Source organism: Macaca mulatta, chromosome 3 (assembly GCF_049350105.2).
Source record: "Macaca mulatta isolate MMU2019108-1 chromosome 3, T2T-MMU8v2.0, whole genome shotgun sequence".
In the NCBI taxonomy this organism is placed as follows: Eukaryota; Metazoa; Chordata; class Mammalia; order Primates; family Cercopithecidae; genus Macaca; species Macaca mulatta.
Window position 1 is genome coordinate 54,399,169 of NC_133408.1, and position 22,105 is coordinate 54,421,273.

General features: G+C 42.9%; 1 non-coding gene across 1 annotated transcript; it reads left to right on the top strand.

Annotated features, from left to right (window-relative positions):
* Positions 1–21,463: 21,463 nt before the first annotated feature.
* LOC114677153 (U6 spliceosomal RNA) lies at positions 21,464–21,570 on the top strand. Its single transcript, XR_003728462.2, has one exon. It is a non-coding gene; the product is annotated as a U6 spliceosomal RNA (small nuclear RNA).
* The last annotated feature ends 535 nt before the right edge of the window (positions 21,571–22,105 follow it).

Consider the following 22,105-nt stretch of genomic DNA (forward strand, 5'->3'; position numbering starts at 1 on the left):
GGTGGCCTCTAAGAAACCTTCATCACACCAGAGATCAAACCCCATGTGATTTCTGTGTGCTTCGTTTCACCTCAGCCTTCCCCTACTGTGGCATCAATCACCATGTTATTCAAATTACCTGTATTCTAGCTGGGAATGGTGACACTTACCTGTAGTCCCAGCTACTTGGGAGGCCTAGGCAGGAGGATCACTTGAGTCCAGGAGTTCGAGACCAACCTAGGCAATGTAGCAAGACCCTGTCTCTACCAAAAGATAAACAATTTGAGCACATGGTGGCATGCATCTCTCTTCCCAGCTCCTCCGGAAGCCCAGGCAGTACGATTGCTTGAGCCTCAAAGTTGAGGCTGCAGTGAGCTATGATCACGCCACTGTACTCAAGCCTGGGTGACAAAGTAAGTCTCAAAAAAAAAAATTATAAAAGATACAAATAAATGAAACAGCCATATATAAAGATATAGGTCAGGGTATTGGAAAAGGGTGCAGAGGTCTGAAACCCTCTCTGGGCACACCACCCTCCCAGCATCTCAATGTGTCCTCCAACTCAAAAGCTCGCTGAGTCCCATCCTTTACCGTTCTTATGGAAGTTCCATGATGTAGGAACGACTGATTAAGTCACTTGCCATTAGAGATTCAATCTGCAGCCCCTCACCTCTCCCTGGAGGTCAGGGGGTGGGGCTGAAAGTTCCAGCCCTCTAACCCCATGGTTGGTTCCTCCGGCAACCATCTCCCTTCCTCCAGGAGTTACCTCATCAGCATAAACTCAAGTGTGGATGAAAGGAGCTTATTATGAATAACAAAAGATGCTCCTGTGTCAAATGGGAGTTTCGTTTTAAGTTTTTTGAGAAATCACCAAACTGCTTTCCACAACAGCTAAACGAATTTACACTCTCACCAGTAGTGTATAAGCATTCCCTTGTCTAGGCAACCTCGCCAGCATCGTTTATATTTTGACTTTTTAATAACAGCCATCTTTACTGGTGTGAGATGGTATCTCATTGTGGTTTTGATTTGCATTTCTCTAATGATTGTGATGTTGAGCATTTTTCCATGTTTGTTGGCCATATATATGTCTTCTTTCAATAAGTGTCTATTCATGGCCTTTGCCCACTTTTTAATGGGGTTGTTTGTTTTTTCTTGTTAATATGTTTAGGTTTCTTATAGATTCTGGGTAATTGTCCTTGGTTGGATGCATAGTTTGCAAATATTTCCTCCTATTCTGTAGGTTTTCTGTTTACTCTGTTGATAGTTTGTTTTGCTGTGTAAAAGCACTTTGGTTTAATTAGGTTACATTTGTCAATTTTTGTTTTGGCTGCAATTGCTTTTGGTGAAAAACTACCTGTGCTTATTACCTGAGTGACAAAATAATCTGCACGACAAACCCCCGTGACAAGCAATTTACTTATATAATAAGCCTGCACTTCAGGTCAGCTGCAGAGAGCCACTCATTCATGGTCACACCACAAAGATGTAAACCAAAAATAAAATTCCTAGGCCCCAACCAACTGAGTGAACCCCTTTCTTGAACAAGGAGATCTGGAAAAAAAAAAAAAAAAACTAAAAAACTAGTTCAGGCCATGACAGAAAGAGGGGTACATGTCTCAATATACCCCTTCCCTTTGGAGTTTAGGCACAACTAACCAGCGTTAACATTAAAATAGAGATCATAAGACCACAGAACAGACATTTTGTAGCAGTAATGTCAGAGGCGTTTGAACCCGAGTGACCAGAGTGATTTCATCTTGAGCAGGGGCAGGAGAATGGCGTGAACCCGGGAGGCGGAGCTTGTAGTGAGCTGAGATCGCACCACTGCACTCCAGCCTGGGCGACAGAGCGAGACTCCGTCTCAAAAAAAAAAAAAAAAAAAAAAAAAGATCCTAAAAGAGGCATTTACCATTCATTTTCTCTGAAGCTTGTTACCTAGAGGCTTCATCTACATAAAATCCAACCTCCTTATCTTAACTCAAGCATTTATTTCTGCTGACTTCAACTCTTTAGGCAAAGCTAACTTCTTCAACCACTTGTCAATCAGAAAATCTTTAAATTTACCTAATGACATGTAAGCTCCACCTTCAAGATGGGCTGTGTTTCAGGGCTGAATCAATATATACTTTCTATGAAGATATTACTCAAAAGGCGTCCCAATCCAGACCCCAAGAGAAGGTTCTTAGACCTAGCACAAGAAAGAATTCGGGGCAAGTCCATAGAGTAAAATGAAAACAAGTTTATTAAGAAAGTAAAGGAATAAAAGATTGGCTACTCCATAGGCAGAGCAGCGGCATGGGCTGCCCTACTGAGTATACGTATGCTTACTTCTTGATTATATGCTAAACAAGGAGTAGATTATTCATGAGTTTTCCAGGAAAGGAGTGGGCAATTCCTGGAAATGAGGGTTCTTCCCCTTTTTAGACATTATAGGGTAACTTCCGGATGTTACCATAGCATTTGTAAACTGTGTTGGTGCTGGTGTGAGTGTCTCTCAGCATGCTAATGCATTCTAATTAACATACAATGAGCAGTGAGGATGACCAGACGTCACTTTTGTGGCCGTTTTGGTTTTGGTCGGTTTGGTTTCTTTCTTTCTTTTTTTTTTTTTTGAGTTGGAGCTTCACTCTTGTTGCCCCGGGTGGAGTGCAATGGCACGATGGTAGCTCACCACAACCTCTGCCTCCCGGGTTCAAGCAATTCTCCTGCCTCAGCCTCCCGAGCAGCTGGGATTACAGGCGTATGCTACCATGCCCAGCTAATTTTGTGTTTTTAATAGAGACGGGGTTTCTCCATGTTGATCAGGCTGGTCTCAAACTTCTGACTTCAGGTGATCTGCCTGTCTTGGCCTCCCAAAGTCTTGGGATTGCAGGCGTGAGCCACGATGCCCATTGACCGGCTTCTTTACTGTTTTATCAGCAAAGTGTTCGTGACCTGTATCTTGTGCCAACCTCCTATCTCATCCTGTGACTAAGAATTCCTAACTTCCTGGGAATGCAGCCCAGGAGGTCCCAGCCTTATTTTACCCAGCCCCTATTCAAAATGGAGTTGCTCTGGTTTAAACACCTCTGACATATTTTGACAAATTGGTTTACATCTTTACCTGTAACTTCTGTCTCCCTAAAATGTATAAAACCAAGCTGTCACCCCACCACCTTGGGCACATGTTCTCAAGACCTCCTGAGGCTGTGTCATGGGCCATGGGCACTCTTACTGGCTCAGAATAAACCTCTTCAAATGTTTGACAGAGTTTGGCTTTTGTTGTCAACAGCAGTAACCCACATCTAAGTCACATCCTGATCCTGAATGTGGTGGGAATTGAAAGGCTGGGATGTTTTTGCTCGTCTTGGGACACTCCAGGGGCTAATACTGATCCAAGCTCCTGCTTCATTGGCTGAAGATTTGTGGGTTCTGCTTCAGTTCTCCATCTTTCTCAGTTCAGTCCTGTTTCCTTCCTGCTTCCTTTCCCCATAAACATCCTACACCCCAACCTTTGTCTCAAATCTGCTCCCAGAAAGCCCAGCCTGTGATACCACAGTCTCTTGACTACAAACCCACTGTTTACTTCCATAAGAATGACAGATACATATTTTTTTAAGCTTGAAAAACAAACCCTCAACACATCTATGCCTGAGGCAAAGCAGGGCAGAAGATCACAGGGTTTCTGTTATGCCAAAATCTCTCCTAGGTAAACGCTGCGTGCCGGCATCTAAGCCCCTGGAGGTGCTTCAATTTATATTTCATGTGCAAACACTCTAAGGAAGGCTGCGTGTGGAAGCCAGATCAAAACATTTATCCTCACTGTGTCTTGGAAAAAACTTATTAGCTGGCTGTATACAGATATTGAAGAGAAGCAGGAAAATGGAGGGAAAGAAAAAGAACAACCACCACCAAAAAAAAAAAAAAAAAAAAAATTCTGTTGCTACTAGTTAAATAAAGAAGGCTGGTAGCAGCAGATTTTTGGAGAGCCAGGGCTGCAGGTTGCTACTGTAATATATTGTTATGCATTGCCACCAGAGCCCTTGTAGAGCAACCGCAGACCATGTCTGACATTGCCTTCACTGACCTTTTCAATATTGCCCCAGAGCGTTGGAGCTGGTGTTTCTAGAGGAATTCAAATCGAATGTACTCAGGCAGAAAGGATTTGGCTGTGGGCAAACCCTATCAGTCTCTTCACGTTTTGGCCTTGTCATTCTCATGTAAATTGCAATTCTTTATTAGCATGGCCAGTCTTCTACCCAGGTGCAAGATGCGCCGGTCTAAATGTTAGTGAGGCCACATCTGCCTGCTCAGAGCAGCAGGGCTCCCCTAGGTATGACACTAGTTCAGATCATTTCCCCGGGGCATACAGAGGCAGGGAGACTGCCAGGGCCCCACTTGAAAGTACAATAGGAATGTGAAGTTCAAAAAGGAAGGGGAGCTGGGCATGGTGGTGCAGGCCTGAAGTCCCAGCTACCTGGAAGTCTGAGGTGGGGGGATCGCTGGAGCCTGGGAGGACGAGGTTGCAGTGAGCTATGATTGCGCAACTGCACTCCAGCCTAAAAAAGGAGAAGAAAGAAAGGGGAGAGCAAACCTTGTCGTTTAGTCAATACTTTGATTTTTTCTTTTTACTTATTTATCATTTTGGTGACAGGCTCTCCCTCTGTTGCCCAGGCAGGACTGCAGCAATGCAATCATAGGTCACTGCAGCCTCAAACTCCTGAGCTCTTGCAATCCTCCTGCCTCAGCCTCCTGAGCAGCTGGGACTACAGGCTCGTGCCACCACACTCAGTTAATTTTTTTAATTTTTTGTAGAGGCAGGGGTCTCACTATATTGCCCAGGTTGGCCTTGAACTCTTGTGCTCAAGTGATTCTTCCACCTTGGCCTCCCAAAGTGCTGGGCACTGTGCCTGCCCTGCTTTTTTTTTTTTCATTTGAGATGGAGTCTTGCTCTGTCGCCCAGGTTGGAGGGCAGTGACACGATCTCGGCTAGCTGTAAGCTCCGCCTTCCGGGTTCATGCCATTCTCCTGCCTCAGCCTCCTGAGTAGCTGGGACTACAGGAGCCTGCCACCACGCCCGGTTAATTTTCTGTATTTTCAGTAGAGGTGGGATTTCACCGTGTTAGCCAGGATGGTCTCAATCTGCTGACCTCGTGATCCGCACGCCTCGGTCTCCCAAAGTGCTGGGATTAAAGGCGTGAGCCACCGTACCTAACCTCTTCATGTCTCACCACCATACAGTCATTGGCAGAGGAGACTCAGGGGAGAGCTGCCTTAGGAGACAGAGGGAGCCTTAGAGAGGTTTAGAGTGCAAGGTGGTAACACTGTGGATTATATAATCTTTCACTGCTTTCTCTGCTGCTAAAAGCATGACCAGGAGCACTAGGGAGGCCAGGTTGGTAGCAATCATTTAAGGCCCCATGGCTGCCCATGGCAGTTCTCCAAGGCCCCATAAGGACAGGCTCAGCGATCAGGATCTCCTGCCAAAGTGTTTCTCTTATTCCTATTCATTGCTTCCCTTCCTTGCACACAGCCACAGTTCTCAAAGTGTTATCTGCATAGCAGAAGCATCGGTAGCACCTGGGAACCTGTCAGAAATGCAAATCCCCAGGCGCCATCCTAGATTTACTGAGTCAGACAGTCTGGGGTGGGGCCTAGCAAACCGAGTTTTGGCAAGTTTTTCAGATGATTCTGATCCACACCAAAGTGTAGGAGCTCCTGCTCTAATAAAAGCCTTTGTCTGCCTCTCTAGCCTAATCTGCATCTAAGTCAGGGACTTTTAATCACTTGAGGGGAGAGTACTGTATTAGTCCATTTTCACACTGCTATAAAGATACTACCTGCAACTGGGTAATTTCTAACAAAAGGAGGTTTAATTGACTTACAGTTCCGCATGACTGGGAAGGCCTCAGGAAACTTACAATCACGGTGGAAGGTAAAGGGGAAAGCATAACACGTTTTACATGGCTACAGGAGCAAGAGTGGGGCAAGGGAATGGTCACACGCTTTTAAACCGTTAGCTTCATGAGAACTCACACTATCACGAGAACGGCATAGGGGAAATCCATCTGCATGATCCAATTACCTGCCACCGGCTCCCTCCCTCAACACATGGGGATTACAATTTGAGATGACACAGAGGAGCCATACCACATCAGGGACAGTGAGTTTATCTCACCATGGTCACCTCCTTAGAGGCATATCTAAGGAGGAGAAACTTGTATGCCTGGGAAAGCAGTCAACAATTTAATGTTCCAGAAACACGGAGCCAATGAATTAGAAGAGAATAGACTGACTTCTCCAGTGGCTGGAGGTCAGTAATGTGGGGAAAACTAGAACCATCCCTTCCCTGGCATTTTTGGGGGCAGGTGAACCTCCTGGAGATGTAGCCATGCAAGGGAATCTAAGAACTGTGATGTTAGGCCAAACTCGGTGGCTCATACCTATAATCCCAGCACTTTGGGAGTCTGTGGCAGGAAGATCCCTTGAGGCCAGGAGTTCGAGGCCAGCCTGAAGAACAAAGGGAGATCCTATCTCTACTAAAAATTAGTGAGGCATAGTGATGTACACCTGTAGTTCTAGGTACTTGGGAAACTGAAGCAGAAGGATCGCTTGAGCCCAAGATTTCGAGGCTACAGCGAGCTGTGATCTCACCACTGCACTCCAGCCTGGAGAACAGAGTGAGACTCCCCACTTGAAATAAAAGAGGAAGAAGAACTGTGATGTTGAGAACCCAGGTCTGATTTCACATGGCACCTTCTCAGCTGGGCTATCAGTCCACATACAACAGGAAACTGGTCATTAGCGAGAGATGGAGAGCAGCACCCAGGCACTTGCAGGATTAGATCAGGAGCCATCAGGCTGCACCCTGCACTGGGAGGGAGGACTTAATCCCAGCAAGCGGCAGAAATACCTGGCAGGAGAACCGAGGCAGCAGCCCAGTATGGGGACAGGATACAGAGGAAGATGGTTCTCGACCCAGATAGCAGGTCGATGGCAGCACAGGCATCTCCAGCTGGCTAAGGTCTGACTTACGCATCCTGTCCCAGTTAAGGTTGGCTCAGGAGCTGGGGAGCCTCATTCTGATAGGAAAAGGATCAAAACAGCCTTGTGAGAAAGGCTAGAAAGACAAGGGCAGATGGATCCAATCCAAACTTACAGGTTTGAGAGTTTAAATAAATTCAAGGACTTTTTTCCCCTCAAGCGAGGGATCTGAGGAGTCCGTTGAGGCAAATACAACAGACGCTCTGTGCAAAAAAGAAAGAGCTTATAAAGAAGGCGCAAAAGGCTTCCATCACATCAAAAAGCTCTGAGAAAACAATATTTTGTCAAGTTAAGTGTAAAATAATCAAAAACATGTGGATAATGTCTCTAAAAATATACACAGCTCTGAAAATCAAGGTGGAGAAGAAGCTGATAAAATCTGCTTTGGTTTTGGCAGAGGAGCATGTTTAGGAGCGAGGTGCATCTCTTCAGGAAACAGGTTTTTCCTATTATTTTTCTTTCTCTCCACTCATAATCCTTGGGATTCAAGGAGTTTTAGAGGGAAAAGACCTTAAAAATCATCTCCTGGACTCCCTCATTTAACGCACGCTGAGGCTTCAGAAGGTTCAGTTATATAGAGAATTTCAAAAATAAACAATGATAAATCTTAGAGCACTGGAAAACCAGTGCTTAAATGAGAGATTATTTTACTAAATAGAATTTCCTCTGTTATCCTTGTCTTCAAGTGACATATCCAGGAGCCATTCAAGACCAAGTGATTCACATACTCCGTGGATCTTCTTGGGTGTATTCACTACTTTTCATACTGCTATAAAGAAATACCTGAGACTTGGTAATTTATGAAGGAGAGAGATTTAGTTGACTCACAGTTCCCTATGGCTGGGGAGGCCTCAGGAAACTTATGATCATGGTGGAAGTGGAAGCAGGCATGTCTTACATGGCAGCAGGCAAGAGACAGCATGTGAAGGAGGAACTGTCAAACACTTATAAAACCATCAGAGCTCATGAGAATGAACTCTATCACAAGAACAGCATTCGGGAAACCTCCTTCATCATCCAATCACCTCCCATTAGGTCCCTTCTCAACACATGGGAATTATGGGGATTAAAAGTCAAGATAAGATTTGATGGGGACACGGTCAAACCGTATCATTGGATAAAGACAAATTTGATAGATACATCCTGGTCTTGGGCCTTGCCAAACTTGGGAGCTAAGCCAGGAGAGATGTCTCAGGTCTGCAGGGTTGTGCCTTCTCACTTATGTTAGTTTTATTGCTATAAAAAAATTACCCGAGACTGGGTAATTTATGAAGAAAAGAGGTTTCATTGACTCACAGTTCCACAGGCTGTACAGGATGCATGGCTGGCAAGACTCAGGAAACTTACAATCATGGTGGAAGGTGAACGGGAAGCAAGCACATCTTACACGGCAGGAGCAGGAGGAAGAGAGAGAAGGGGGATGTGCTACACACGTTTAAACAACCAGATCTCATAAGCGCTCACTCACTATCACAAGAATAGCAAAATAATTACTGGAAGAGATTGCCTGGAATGTAGCGCAAAGAGATGAGGAAAGGAACTTCGGTCTAATATACACCTAATCAAAGTTCCAATAGAAGAAAGTGTACAGAACACAGAAGAGAACATATTAAGAGAAGTAATCTCTGATAATTTTTAAAAAATAGTGGAAAATGTAAATCTTCAGATTTCGATACCACAAAAAACGTAAAGCAGGAGACATAAAAAGACCATTGTATTAGTCCATTCTCATGTTGCTATAAAGAACTACCCGAGACTGGGTAATTTATGAAGAAAAGAGGCTTAATTGGCTCATGGTTCTGCACACTGTATAGGAAGAATGGCTGGGAGGCCTCAGGAAACTCACAATCATGGCAGAAGGCAAAGGGAAAGCAAGCACATTTGCACATGTCAGATCTGGAGAGAGAGCAAAGGGGAAAGTGCTACATACTTTTAAACAACTAGATCTTGTGAGAACTCACTATCATGAAAACAGCAAGGAGGAAATTTGTCCCGGGGATCCAATCACCGCCCACCACGCCCCTCCTCCAACACTCGGGATTACTGTTCAACATAAGATTTGGATAGGGACACAGAGCCAAACCATATCACAAAGTCAAGGTGTGGGAGTGAGGATCATTAAAAAGTGACTGAGAAGCCCAGCAATGAGATGCTAAGGTTCATCAATCATTGAGAGACAGGTACATAATTACATAAGGATAAAAGGGTCAATTTTCCAAGAAGACATAACACTCCCAAACACACATATGCCAAACAACAGAGCCTTAAAATATATCAATCAAAACTGATAGAGCTGAACAGAGAAATAGACCAACCCACAACTGGAGACTTCAACACTCTATTCTCAGCCATTGATGGAACTACTAAACAGAAAACCAGTATGAATACAGAAGAATTGAGTAACATGATCAACCAACAAGAGCTAGTTGAAATATATGCAACACCCTACCCAATTTCAGCAGAACCTACATTTTTTAAATCAAGGGCCCATGTAACATTTACCAAGATTTGTGTTTAATGTGTGTGGTTACATTTAAGTCTATCACCTCCCATTTGTTTTCTACTTGTCCCTCTGTTCTTTGTGTCATTTATCATATTTTATCTTCTTTATTTGCTTATAAGCTATAAGATACATTCTGGTCTTGGGCCTTGCCAAACTTGGGAGCTAAGCCAGGAGAGATGCCCCTGCATCTCTGCAGAGTTGTGCCTTCTCACTTATCTTAGTTTGTGTTCTTTATTTTGGTGGTTTTTTTCCTTTTTTTTTTTCAATCTCTCACAATTTACTTTCAAACAACATATTTCACATGTAAGAAACTTATAATGATATACTTTCATTTATCTCTTGATTTTGTGCTAATGATGCCATACCTTTTACTTATACCTACGTTATAAACCCCAAAATATTGCATTATTTTGGTTTAAATAGTTGATTATCTTTTAAGGAGATTTAAATAGTAAGAAAACTTCTTACATGATATGATAGTTACCAGTTCTGATGCTCTCCATTTCTTTATGAAGATCCATATTTCAAACTGGTATGATTTTCCTCCTGCCTGATGGACTTCCTTTAATATTTCTTATAATGTGAATGTGCTGGTGATTAATTGTTTCAGCTCTGGTATCTCTGAAAGAACCTTTATTTCATCTTAGTTTGGAAAGATTTTCATTTGGTATAAAATTGTAGGTGAACAAGTTTTTCTTTCAGTACTTAAAAAATATTCCTCCATTATCTTCTCTCTTGCATTGCTTCTAATGAGAAATCTGATGTCATTCTTATTTTTATTTCTTGATACATAGCATATCCTTTTGCTCCAGCTGCTTTTAAGATATTTTATCAACAGTTTGAATAATTTGATTGTACTGCATCATGGTGTAGGGCTTTTGAATGTTTCTTGTGCTTAGGGTTCATTAAACTTCTTAGGTCTGTGGGAATATAATTTTCACCAAATTTGAAATTTATTTGGTCATTATTTATTATAATTTTATCCCCTCCCTCTCTCTCTCCCCTAGAAGCTCCAATCATGCGTACATTAGGCTACTTGAAGTTGTCTCACAGTTCTCTGGTGTGCCGTCCATTTTTTTCTTTAATATTCTTTTTATGATTCATTTTGGTAAAAGGCAAAAGATTTATACAATCTGAAGAGAAACCAGAATCTGTGTGATTCATTTTGGATCATTTCTATTGTTGCGTCTTCAAGCTTGTGAGTCATTTTTTCTACCACGTCTAATTTTTGTTAATCCCATATGCTTTTTATCTCAGACATTATAGTTTTTACCTCTACGACTCTGATTTAGAATTGTTCATGTATTCAATGACTATGCTTAACCTTTTGAATACATGGAAGATATTAATAAAATATATTTTGATGTCCTTGTCTGCTCTCTTCATCATAGACTATATTGTCAGATTTCTTTGCATACCTGCTAGTCTTATACTGGATGGTGGACTATGTCAATTTTTCCTTACTGGGTATTAGATTGTTTGAATTCCTGTGATATTTTTGAAATAACTATATTATTAGGATTTTCATAACATTTTTGAGTCCTTGGTTGCAGTTAAATTATTTGGGAATAGTTTGATCTTTTGGGCAGATCTGAAGCCTTGTCCAATCCAGAGCAAATTATCTCCAAATACTGAGGCAAGACCTTGTTGAGTATTCTACCCAATGTCCCACGAATTATAAGTTTTTCCAGTCTGGCTGGTGAAAACAGGTGTTTTTCCTGATGCTATGTGAGCTCTGGGAACTGTTTTCTAATCTTTTTGTTTCCCTTGCATCCATGCAATCACCAGCATTTTGCTGGCACTTGAGGGAGCATCTTTGCAAATCTTCAGAGTTCTCTCTCCTTGTAGCTCTCTCCTCTCCAGTACTCTGCCTTATGAACTCCAGTCACCATGGTCTCCCTGGACTCTCAGCTCCATCTTTTCAACTAAGAGAGTCTGCTGAGCTCTTTTTGAGTTCTGTCTCCCTGTGCCACAGCCTAGAAACTCAAGACAGTAAGCTGAGACTGTAGTAGGACTCACCTCATTTTTTTCTTGGGCAACATGGCACAACCCCATCTTTACAAAAAAAAAAAAAATACAAAAATTAGCCTGGTGGTGTGCACCTGTAGTGCCAGCTCCTTGAGAGGCTGAGATGGGAGGATCGCTTGAGCCCAGGAGGTTGAGGCTGCAGTGAGCGGTGATCATACCATTGCACTCCAGCCTGGGTGGCAGAGCAAGACCTCATCTCAAAAAAAACATTGTTTTATACATTTTGTCAGAGTATTTTTATTGTTTCTGGCAGGATGGAAAATCTCCTCTCAGTCATTTCATCTCAGGTGAAAGCAAAAGTCCTATAGGAGCTTAATCTGGAGCCAGAGCCCAGCCACAGGATCTCAGCAGAGGCCAAAGCTGGGGATTCATCATACAGCATCCAGCAGGAATGTTGTCTGTCTGGGTCCCACAGTCAGCAATCTCATTCGTCAATTTTAATCCCAGTGCTGGTCTCAAATGCACAACAATGCCTTCTCTTTGTACTCATACTGGCTAAACGGGGGAAAGGAAAGAGAAGTTCAAAGTGAGTTTTCTTTAACACAGACTTTGTTGAATTTTTTAAAATTGAAAACAGCTCATTGACCCAATGTTTTTAAATTGCAATTTAAATTTAATTTATTTTGGCTGGGCACAGTGGCTCACGCCTATAATCCCAGCACTTTGGGAGGCCGAGGCAGGCAGATCACTTGAGGTCAGGAGTTTGAGACCAGCCTGACCAACATGGTGAAACCCTGTCTCCACTAAAAACACAAAATTAGTCAGACATGGTGGTGCGCGCCTGTAATCCCAGGTACTCAGGAGGCTGAGGCAAGAGAATTGTTTGAGCCCAGGAGGCAGAGGTTGCAGTGAGCCGAGATTGCACCACTGTACTCCCAGTCTGGGCCACAGAGCCAGACTCTTTCTCAAAAATAAATAAATACATACATATATTTAATTTGTTTTAAGTATGATGTAATAAAATCGTAACATCATGGCTTTCAAAACAACTTTTAAAATAATGGTATTAAAAATCACTGCAACTATGTAGCTCTTATAATTTACGAAGCAATTTCATATGCACTATCATCGTAAACTGTTTTCAACCTCTTTAGTACAGATACCTATACTAAGGCTTTTAATGGTTATTTGACCCCATATTTGTCAGCTACAGCTGAGACTCAAATTCAGATTATTATTTAACTCTGATGTACAATGTCTAAGTAATTATAGACTCTTAACTTCAAAAAGTTGATGTCATGGGGGGAAAAAGTTGGAGTCTGTTCTGAGTTAAAGGAGTCCAGAGAGACAAAAATAACAAAAATCAAAGCATTGCTCTTGATTCGATTCTGGTTCAAAAAACAAACCAAAACTACAAAAGACATTTAAGGAGAAAATTTGAATATGGATTGGATTAGATCTTATCAGAGAATGGTCCTAAATGTCACAAGTGTGATCATGATAGTGTCATTTGCAGGGGAATGTTTTTATTCCTAGGACATAAGTAGGGAAAAATTTGGGAGTTAAATATCATGATCTTTACAACTTACAAGTGGTTTAGGATCAACTATATGTATACTCATACACGTATGTAAGTAAAGCAAATATGATAAAATGCTATCAATTGTTGAGTCTAAGCAGTGGGGCTTACAGGAATTTAATGTATGATTCATTCAATCTTTCTGTATGTTTGAAAGTTTTAACAACAAAAAAGATGGGGGGTGCCGGGTGCCATGCAAGCCTGTAATCCCAGCACTTTGGGAGGTTGAGGTGGGCAGATCACTTGAGGTCAGGAGTTCAAGACCAGCCTGGCCAACATGGTAAAACCCTGTCTCTACTAAAAATACAAAACTTAGCCAGGAGTGGTGGTGGGCATCTACGATCCCAGCTACTCGAAAGGCTGAGGCAGAAGGATTGCTTGAACCTGGGAGGCTGAGGTTGCAGTGAACTGAGACCGTACCACTGCACTCCAGCCTGAGTGACAGAGCAAAACTCCATCTCAAAAAAGAAGAAGAAGAAGATGGGGAAGGGAATAACCACATTAGCCTCTAAAACAAAACAATAAAAAGAATCTGCAGATAGACAAGGGATGGCTGTAATGCTGTAACCCTATTCTTGCGGAAAAAAAAGAATCCCAGGACTGGGAATTTTCCTTCCAGACATTGGCCATGCATATAATCTTAGAGGCAGATAAGTAAAATGTGAAATGCATGACTTGAAACCAAAACCTATTTGGATTAAAGTAGTGTTGAAGTGAGTAAGCTACAATTTATGCAAATATATCAGAATGCTTTAAGCCCTCCTTGTTATAACTCAGACACTTTTTATCATAGAAACCTACTTCCCAATAGCCAGAAAAAGAAACTTTTAAGTAACAAGCTTAACATGACATCACGTGTTGAGATGTATAGTCAGCTCTCATTATTCCCAGTAGTTTATGGTCTATAAAGTTTCTGCAAACGCTGAATTAGTAAATATTGAATCATGGCTTCTAGGGGAAATATGTACATATGTAGATATATATCACACATCCCAGCACTTTGGGAGGCTGAGGTGGGTGGATCACCTGAGGTCAGGAGTTCAAGATCAGCCTGGCTAACATGGCAAAACCCCGTCTCTACTAAAAAATACAAAAAAAGAAAAAATCAGCTGGGTGTCATGGCGGGCATCTGAAATCCCAGCTACTCGGGAGGCTGAGGCAGGTAGAATTGCTTGAATCCGGAAGGCAGAAGTTGCAGTGAGCGGAGATCATGCCACTGCACTCCAGCCTAGGCGACACGGAGAGACTCTGTCTCAGAAAAATTATATATATAAAATCTTAAATTCTACAAACAATGAATCCTGGTGGATTCTGTTTTCTTTATTTTTACAAAGGAGAAAATGAGGTTTAGAAGTGCTCAATGACATGCCTGAGGCTACCCTCTCATAAGTGTTAAATTTGGAATTCAAACCTAGTTCATCTAGCCCCAGAATCAGAGCTTCTCTCCCTACACTTTGCTGTTCCACTTGCATCTTCTGGTCATCTCTGTGGGAGGCTAAAACAAGAGGAAAGAGCATTGCCTTGTTGCACCTCAGCTGGGAAAGTGTGCCTCGGGTGCCTCCGATTTTTTTTTTTTTTTTTAGATGGAGTCTCACTCTATTGCCCAGGTGGGAGTGCAGTGGCGTGATCTCAGCTCACTGCAACCTCGGCCTCCCAGGTTCAAGTGATTCTTCTGCCCCAGGATCCTGTGTAGCTGGGACTACAGGTGCATGCCACCATGCCCAGCTAATTTTTGTATTTTTAGTAGAGGCGAGGTTTCACCGTATTGGCCAGGCTGGCCTCAAATTCCTAACCTCGTGATCTGCCCGCCTTGGCCTCCTAAAGTGCTGGGATTATAGGCGTGAGCCACCGCGCCTGGGTGGTGCCTCAGGTTTTTAACTGCTTCACATGTATCTACAAATGACCATGAAAGTGCAGGAAGTATTGGTTTGGGGGACTACAAATACATTTTAGCAAGTTGGTAAATTTGCGAATTCAGAATCTGCACATAATGTGGGTTGACTGTAATTTACAATCTTTTTTGTTTGTTTGTTTTTGAGACAGGGTCTCGCTCTGCCACCCAGACTGGAATGCAGTGGCACGATCTTGACTCACTGCAGCCTTGACCTCCCAGGCTCAAGCAATCCTCCCTCCTCAGCCTCCCAAGTAGCATGCCACCACGCCTGGCTAATTTTTGTATTTTTTGTAGAGACAAGGTTTTGCCACATTGCCCAGGCTACAATCTTGAATCTTTCTATTAAATTGCAGTGGATGGTATCCATGTGAAAGTTATTTTATTTATTTTTAGTTTTAGTTTTTAATTTTTTTTTTTTTTTTTTTTTTTTTTTTTTTTTTGAGACAAGATCTCACTCTGTCACCCAGGCTGGAGTGCAGTGGTGCAATTATAGCTTATCGAGGCCCAACCTCCTGGGCTCAAGAGATCCTCTCTCCACAACCCCCCTATCCCCAGTAGCTGGGACTACAGGTATTCCCATAGCTGGGAATAGAGTGAGCAGATAAACAAGGGATGGCTGTAATGCTGTAACCCTATTCTTGCAGAAAATAAAGAATCCCAGGACTATGAATTTTCCTTCTAGACATTGGCCATGCATCTAATCTTAGAGGCAGATAAGTCAAATGTGAAATGCATTTACTCGAAACCAAAAACCTATTTGGATTAAAGTAGTGTTGAAGTGAGTAAGCTAAAATTTATACAAATATATCAGAATGCTTAGGCCTTCCTTGTTGTAACTCAGACATGTTGTCTGAGTTGTTTAGGCTGGTCTTGAACTCTGGGCCTCAAGTGAATCGCCCACCTCAGCCTCCCAAAGCACTAGGATTACAGACATGAGTCGCCATGACCATCCTAAATGTATTTTTCTATGCTCAACAGTGCTCACCCCAAAAAGATGCTCAGTATATCTTTGATAAATAATTGAACAACTGAATATAAAGTTAATACTCTATACCCAATAATAGGCGGTGCTTTATGGATAGGACCATTTAGAACTAAGATAAAGAAGACCAGGCAAAGATTACCTCTAATTCTTTCTCAGCTTTCACTATCAAAATCAAAGATGAATAAGCCCTTTAGAAAAATGTTGGCTAAGCATAGTGGCTCACGCCTCTAATCCCAGCACGTTGGGAGGTTGAGGTGGATGGATCACCCGAGGTCAGGAGTTCAAGATCAGCCTGGTCAACAAAGCAAAACCCTGTCTCTACTAAAAAATACAAAAATAACTAGCCAGGGGTGGTGGTGCGCACCTGTAATCCCAACTGCTCAGGAGGCTGAGGCAGGATACTTTCTTGAATCTGGGAAGTGGAGGTTGCAGTGAACCGAGATCACACCACTGCACTCCAGTCTGGGTGACAGAGTGAGATCCTGCCTAAAAAAAAAAAAAGAAAAAAGAAAAAGAAAAATGTTAAAGCTCATGATATTGCTTCCAGACCGATGGGACAGGCTGAGTAAGAGTGCACATAGAACAGTTGCCAAGAAATTTCCAAATGACAAAATAGGTTACATATCTATGAAAGTGGTAAATCATTGTTTAACGATCAAGACAGATTTTCTCAGGTTGTGAATAGTGCTAGTTTCCAGTCTACAAAGGTAGGTATTAACCCAAAATATCTAAGACAGATCTAAGTCAATTTAGAAAGTTTATTTTGTCTCGGTTAAGGATGCATCTGTGACACAGCCTCAGGAGGTCCTGATGACAAGTCCCCAAGGTGATTGGGGGCTCAGCTTGGTTTTGAACATTTTAGGGAGACATGAGACATCAATCAATACATGCATGATGTACATTGGTTCGGTCCAGAGAGGCGGGACAACTCAAAGTGGGGAGGGGGCTTCCAGGTCATGTGTAAGAGACAAAGGCTGCATTCTTTTGAGTTCCTGATTAGTTTTTCCAAAGAAAACAATCAGATATGCATTTATCTCAGTGAGCAGAGGGGTTACTTTGAATAGAATGGGAGGTAGGTTTGTCCTAAGCAGATCCCAGCTTGACTTTTTCCCCTTAGCCTGATGATTTTGGGGTCCCAAGATTTATTTTCCTTTCACACAAGTATTACACAGACTGTAGCTTGTTACCGCGGTATATTAACTGTGAAGAAATGTGTTAACTGCAAGCTTTAGTGCTAGATTGTCCGTCCACACATCACATGATCCGTGAACGATTCTGCCACTCTTTTCAAAGCCCGTCACTGCACATCTGTTATTTGGTTCACACACAGACAGCAAAGTGTGTAGGCGTGTTGCCTGCCTATCTAATCCCAGTGTTCAATCCATGTTACATTTTATAAAAATGGAAAAGTGGAAAAGGGAGTTGGCCAGCAAAGATCAAAGTATAGCAAGGAAACAAAAGGTGATAATATTGGGAATGAAATTTGATGGTAAAATAAATGGAATTATAAAAGTGATAGCTGACCATGGAAATGCTGGTCAGCTATACCTTAGACTCCCAATCAGAGAATTAGTGAAGGCGAGTTTATCAATATAAATGAAGAAGGATTTACAAAAAGAATGAAGGTGTCCCAGAGGAAGTGGCACCAGTGGTAAACAACATCGCATTAAAGGAACTGTCAGAGGTATTTCCCAACATTGAAAGCACAAAGAATAGAACGTTGAAAGCTGATTCAGGCTTACACAGCAGTATGACAGTTCACCAAAATGTTCACTCTGTGTCATAAGTTGTACAAACAGAAGAAGGCAAGCAGTGTCGAAACTACTCTTGATACATATATCGCAAAGAAATCAAGATTTTAGTTCCCTATATTTCATTCATTTAAAATTTCAGTTTACCAAATATTCATTTTTTATTTTTAAAAATTTCTATACATTTATAATTGACAGTAAGAAAGTTTTTAAAGTTCTGACTTTTAAAGTTCATGAAACAATCACAATTTTTCCCATTGATTCTTTGTTTTGTTTTGTTTTGATATGGAGTCTTGCTCTGTCCCCCAGGTTGGAGTGCAGTGGCGCAGTCTCAGCGCACTGTAACCTCCACTTCCCAGGTTGAAGTGATTCTCCTGGTTCAGCCTCCCAAGTAGCTGGGACTACAGGCACATGCCACCACGCCAGGCTAATTTTTTTATATTTTTAGTAGAGATGGGGTTTCGCCATGTTTGCCAGGCTGGTCTCAAACTCCTGGCTTCAAGCCCTCCTCCTGCCTCGGCCTCTCAAAGTGCTGGGATTATAGGTATGAGCCACCACACTAACCAATACCTTCTAAAGGAACATTTGGTTAATCAAAAGAAAATCTAGATGAAAGAGGCAGGAACGGGAAGCATAAATTTGTCTTCATTGGTTAAATGCATTTTCCTTAGTTAAGGCATTCTGGCATAATATTTTTTTATTTTTTATTTTTATTTTTTAAGAGAACAGGGTCTTGCTCAGTGACCAAGGCTGGAGTGCAGTGGTACAATCACAACTCACCGTGATCCACCTCCTGGGCTCAAGTGATCCTCCTGCCTCAGCCTCCCAAGTAGCTGGGACTCCAGGCATGTGCCACCACATTGAGCTAATTTTTATTTATTTATTTATATTTTTTGTAGAGCTGGGGGTCTCACTACATTGCCCAGGCTGGTCGCAAACTCCTGGCTCCAAGTTGTCCTCCTGACTTGGCCTCCCAAAGCACTGAGATTACAAATGTGAGCCACCACATCTGTCCAAAATTATGTATATTTAGTGCTAAGACATTTGAAGATTTCACTTGGCAGGCTCAAAGAGTTTTTTACACATTGCTGAGGCAGCTGCAGATAGTATTAGTAGGCGTTGGCTCTAAGGAGAATGAAGCTTTCACAAACGAACATTCAGCTGAAACCAAGGAGAACTATAGCTTTGAAGGGAATTTCTGGGGTGACGGTTGGCCATTAAATTTTAGGAACAGCAATTTCTGCTCTTTATTTTGAAGTTATTTCCTGCCCTGTGCTATCATTTTCCTCTGTCCCCCAACCCAAAGTTCTCTGGTGAAGTCCCTTGTGGGTTGGTGGTGCTATGGAGTTGAAGGCGAGGCACCTCTGTTCACATATGGTGTGAAATCATAAGAAAGATACAGCATTTGCAGACAGCCAGCGATGTGTTGGGGGTTTGGCAGTCAGAACCATCTAGCACGCCCTGGGGAGGTTGGGGGAACACCAGATTCACTGCGAAGAAGCAGGATAGAGGTTGCATTTATATGATATGGTTAATACAGGAAGGTGTGACCTCAGAAGGCTGGAGAAACGAGACACTCAGGTTGCCGGCTGTGCTCCCTGCAGAACGTCTCCTAACTGAGATGGTTGCTGGCAGCCTGGGCCCCTTTTCAATGGTCTGAATGTCTATGCACCTGCCCTGCTTCTTACCAGATTCACACTAGCTTTGCAGCTTAAATATTCCACCTGCCACCCGCCAGGGCCAACTGCCTCTTTCCCGCCTGCTCAGGGAAATCAGCCCAGATCCCCTGCGGCAGCCACCACATGGAAAGACTGTCCTCAGTTTTTGGCTCAGGTGAGGACGCACTAATCTGTGTCTCCATCCCCAATCCACAGGATCCCCAAGGAGTTTAATCCACACCACCCAACCCGTGCATCCCAGGAAGAAGGCGACGTCTCTGAAAATCCCATACTTTGTTTCTTATTTCCCAGTCTCTTAAAAAGCCCCTGATCCTCTGAATTCAGCTAAATCTCTCCTCCATCAGAAGATTTGTTCCCTGTGGTCTGTAATCCCAGCACTTTGGGAGGCCAAGAGGGGTGGATCACCTGAGGTCAGGAGTTCGAGACCAGCCTGGCCAACAAGGCAAAACCCCGTCTCTATTAAAAATACCAAAAAAATAAAATAAAATAAAATTAGCTGGGCGTGGTGGCACATGCCTGTAATCCCAGCTACTCAGGAGGCTGAGGCAGGAGAATCACTGGAACACAGGAGGCAGAGGTTGCAGTGAGCCAAGAGCACACCACTGCACTCCAGCCTGTGCCACAGAGTGAGACTCTGTCTCAAAAAAAAAAAAAAAAAAAAAAGAAGAAGAAGAAGATGTGTTCCCAATAGAACATAAAACAAGCAAATTATCCTGAAAAAGAAGCCCCAACATAGAGTACAGCAGTTTGAAAAGAGATGTTCATTCATTCATTCACTGACCAAAGTTGCTGAGCTGCCACTATGCACAAAGTGTGGAAGACACGATATTGATTTAAAAAAAGATACACAAAATAGAGTCGCTGCTGCTCTTTGAAAGTGACTTGCAGAGATTAGTCCAATTATCTTGCAGCTGATGTATGTACAAACTGCTGTCAGTGTCATGAAGGGAAGGAACTCACCTCTTTGAGAAATTTTTTTTTCTTTTTTTTAGAGACAGGGTCTCTCTCTGTCACCCAGGTTGGAGTGCAGCAGCAAGATCATAGCTCATTGCAGCCTCAAACTCCTGGGCTCAAATGATCCTCCTCCCTTGGCCTCCTGAGTAGCTGGTACTACAGGCGCACACCACCACACCAGGCTAATATTTAAATTTTTTTATTTTTTATTTTTTATTTTTTAGATGGAGTCTTGCTCTGTCACCAGGTTGGAATGCAGTGGTGCCATCTTAGCTCACTGCAACCTCCACCACCCTTGTTCAAGTGAGTCCCGTGCCTTAGCCTCCCAAGGAGCTGGGATTACAGGTACACACCACCATGCCTGGCTAATTTTTTGTACGTTAGTGGAGACAGGGTTTCATCATGTTGGCCAAGATTGTCTTGACCTCGTGATCCACCCACCTCGGCGTCCCAAAGTGCTGGAATTACAGGAGTGAGCCACAGCACCCAGCCTAATATTTAAATTTTCTTGTAGAGATGGGGTGTAATTACGTTGCCCAGGCTGGTCTCAAACTCCTGGTCTCAAACAATCCTCCTGCCTTGGCCTCCCAAAGTGCTGGGATTAAGGCATGAACTATCACACCTGGCCTTTGGAAATTTTTAAGAGAAGAGTCTGGCCTGGCCTGGGCAGCCATGAACCCCTTCCCTGATGGCATATAGTGTGAGAGAGATCTGGGGCTCAGTAAGAGGAACCTAGGCCAAGAGGCAGAGATGGGAGAACAACATGCCTCGGGAAGGCAGGCAGGTACCTATGGATCGAGGGAATAGAGAAAATTGTGGGAGCCATAGGACTCCAGGGTGTGGAAAGCACGCAGTATGAGAGGCAAGACCACGTGCAGCCCCTACAGAGGCCACATACACGAGAAGAGACTTAACACAGCCTCGCTCTGTAACCGAACCAGGATTCAGCTGCTGATCACTTGAAAGTCTTACACAAGAGACAAGAATGTGTGGGAAGAAAAGCTGGTTTATTTGGAGACCAAGCAAAGCAAGAAGATGGTGGACTATCGTACCAAAGTAGCATCTTAAGTCACAACCAGTTTTAGGCTCTTTTTACGCTAAGAGCAGGGGGACGGTGGGCGGCTAGGATCAAGACGTAACTGACAGTGCTTTCTTTGGCAGCACATTTACTAAAATTGGAACAGTACAGAGAAGAATAGCAAGGCCCCTGGGCAAAGATGACAGGCAAGTTCCTGAAGCATTCCCTATTTTTAAAAATAATTTAAATTTTAAAAAGAGGTAACCGGCCACCGCAGACATCCGGGCACTAGTGAGGGTCCAAGGAGGTTGGAAACTTCTTCGTCCTTGGTCAGGTCACAATGCTCATATAAATCTTACAACAAAACAGCGAGATGTTTACATACTTCTCCCTTCATCCCAGAGTTCGTTTGTAAAACTACATGATTGCTGTGTGTGTGTTATTATCCCAGTGTTCTAAAATTATCCTAGGCTACGTGCAGGAATGAGTGACGGTCCCTTAAACAAAAATGGAGTTAGTTATGTTTGTTCTTTTGCTGTTTCTCCGCTATAGTTCAAAGATGGCTTCCTAATGAAATGAAGCTCCTGGGACTCACACCCTCACGCAATCGCTGTTCCCTAAGTCTCAACAGGCCTATGACTCTGCATGGCTTCTGAAGCTGTCATAAGAAGTCTTGTGACTTCCTCTGGGAGATCTTGGAAAGTTTGCACTGGCCTGTAAGTGCTTTGCAGTTGGGTACCCCAGGTTAACATGAAAAGAGAGTGTTGCC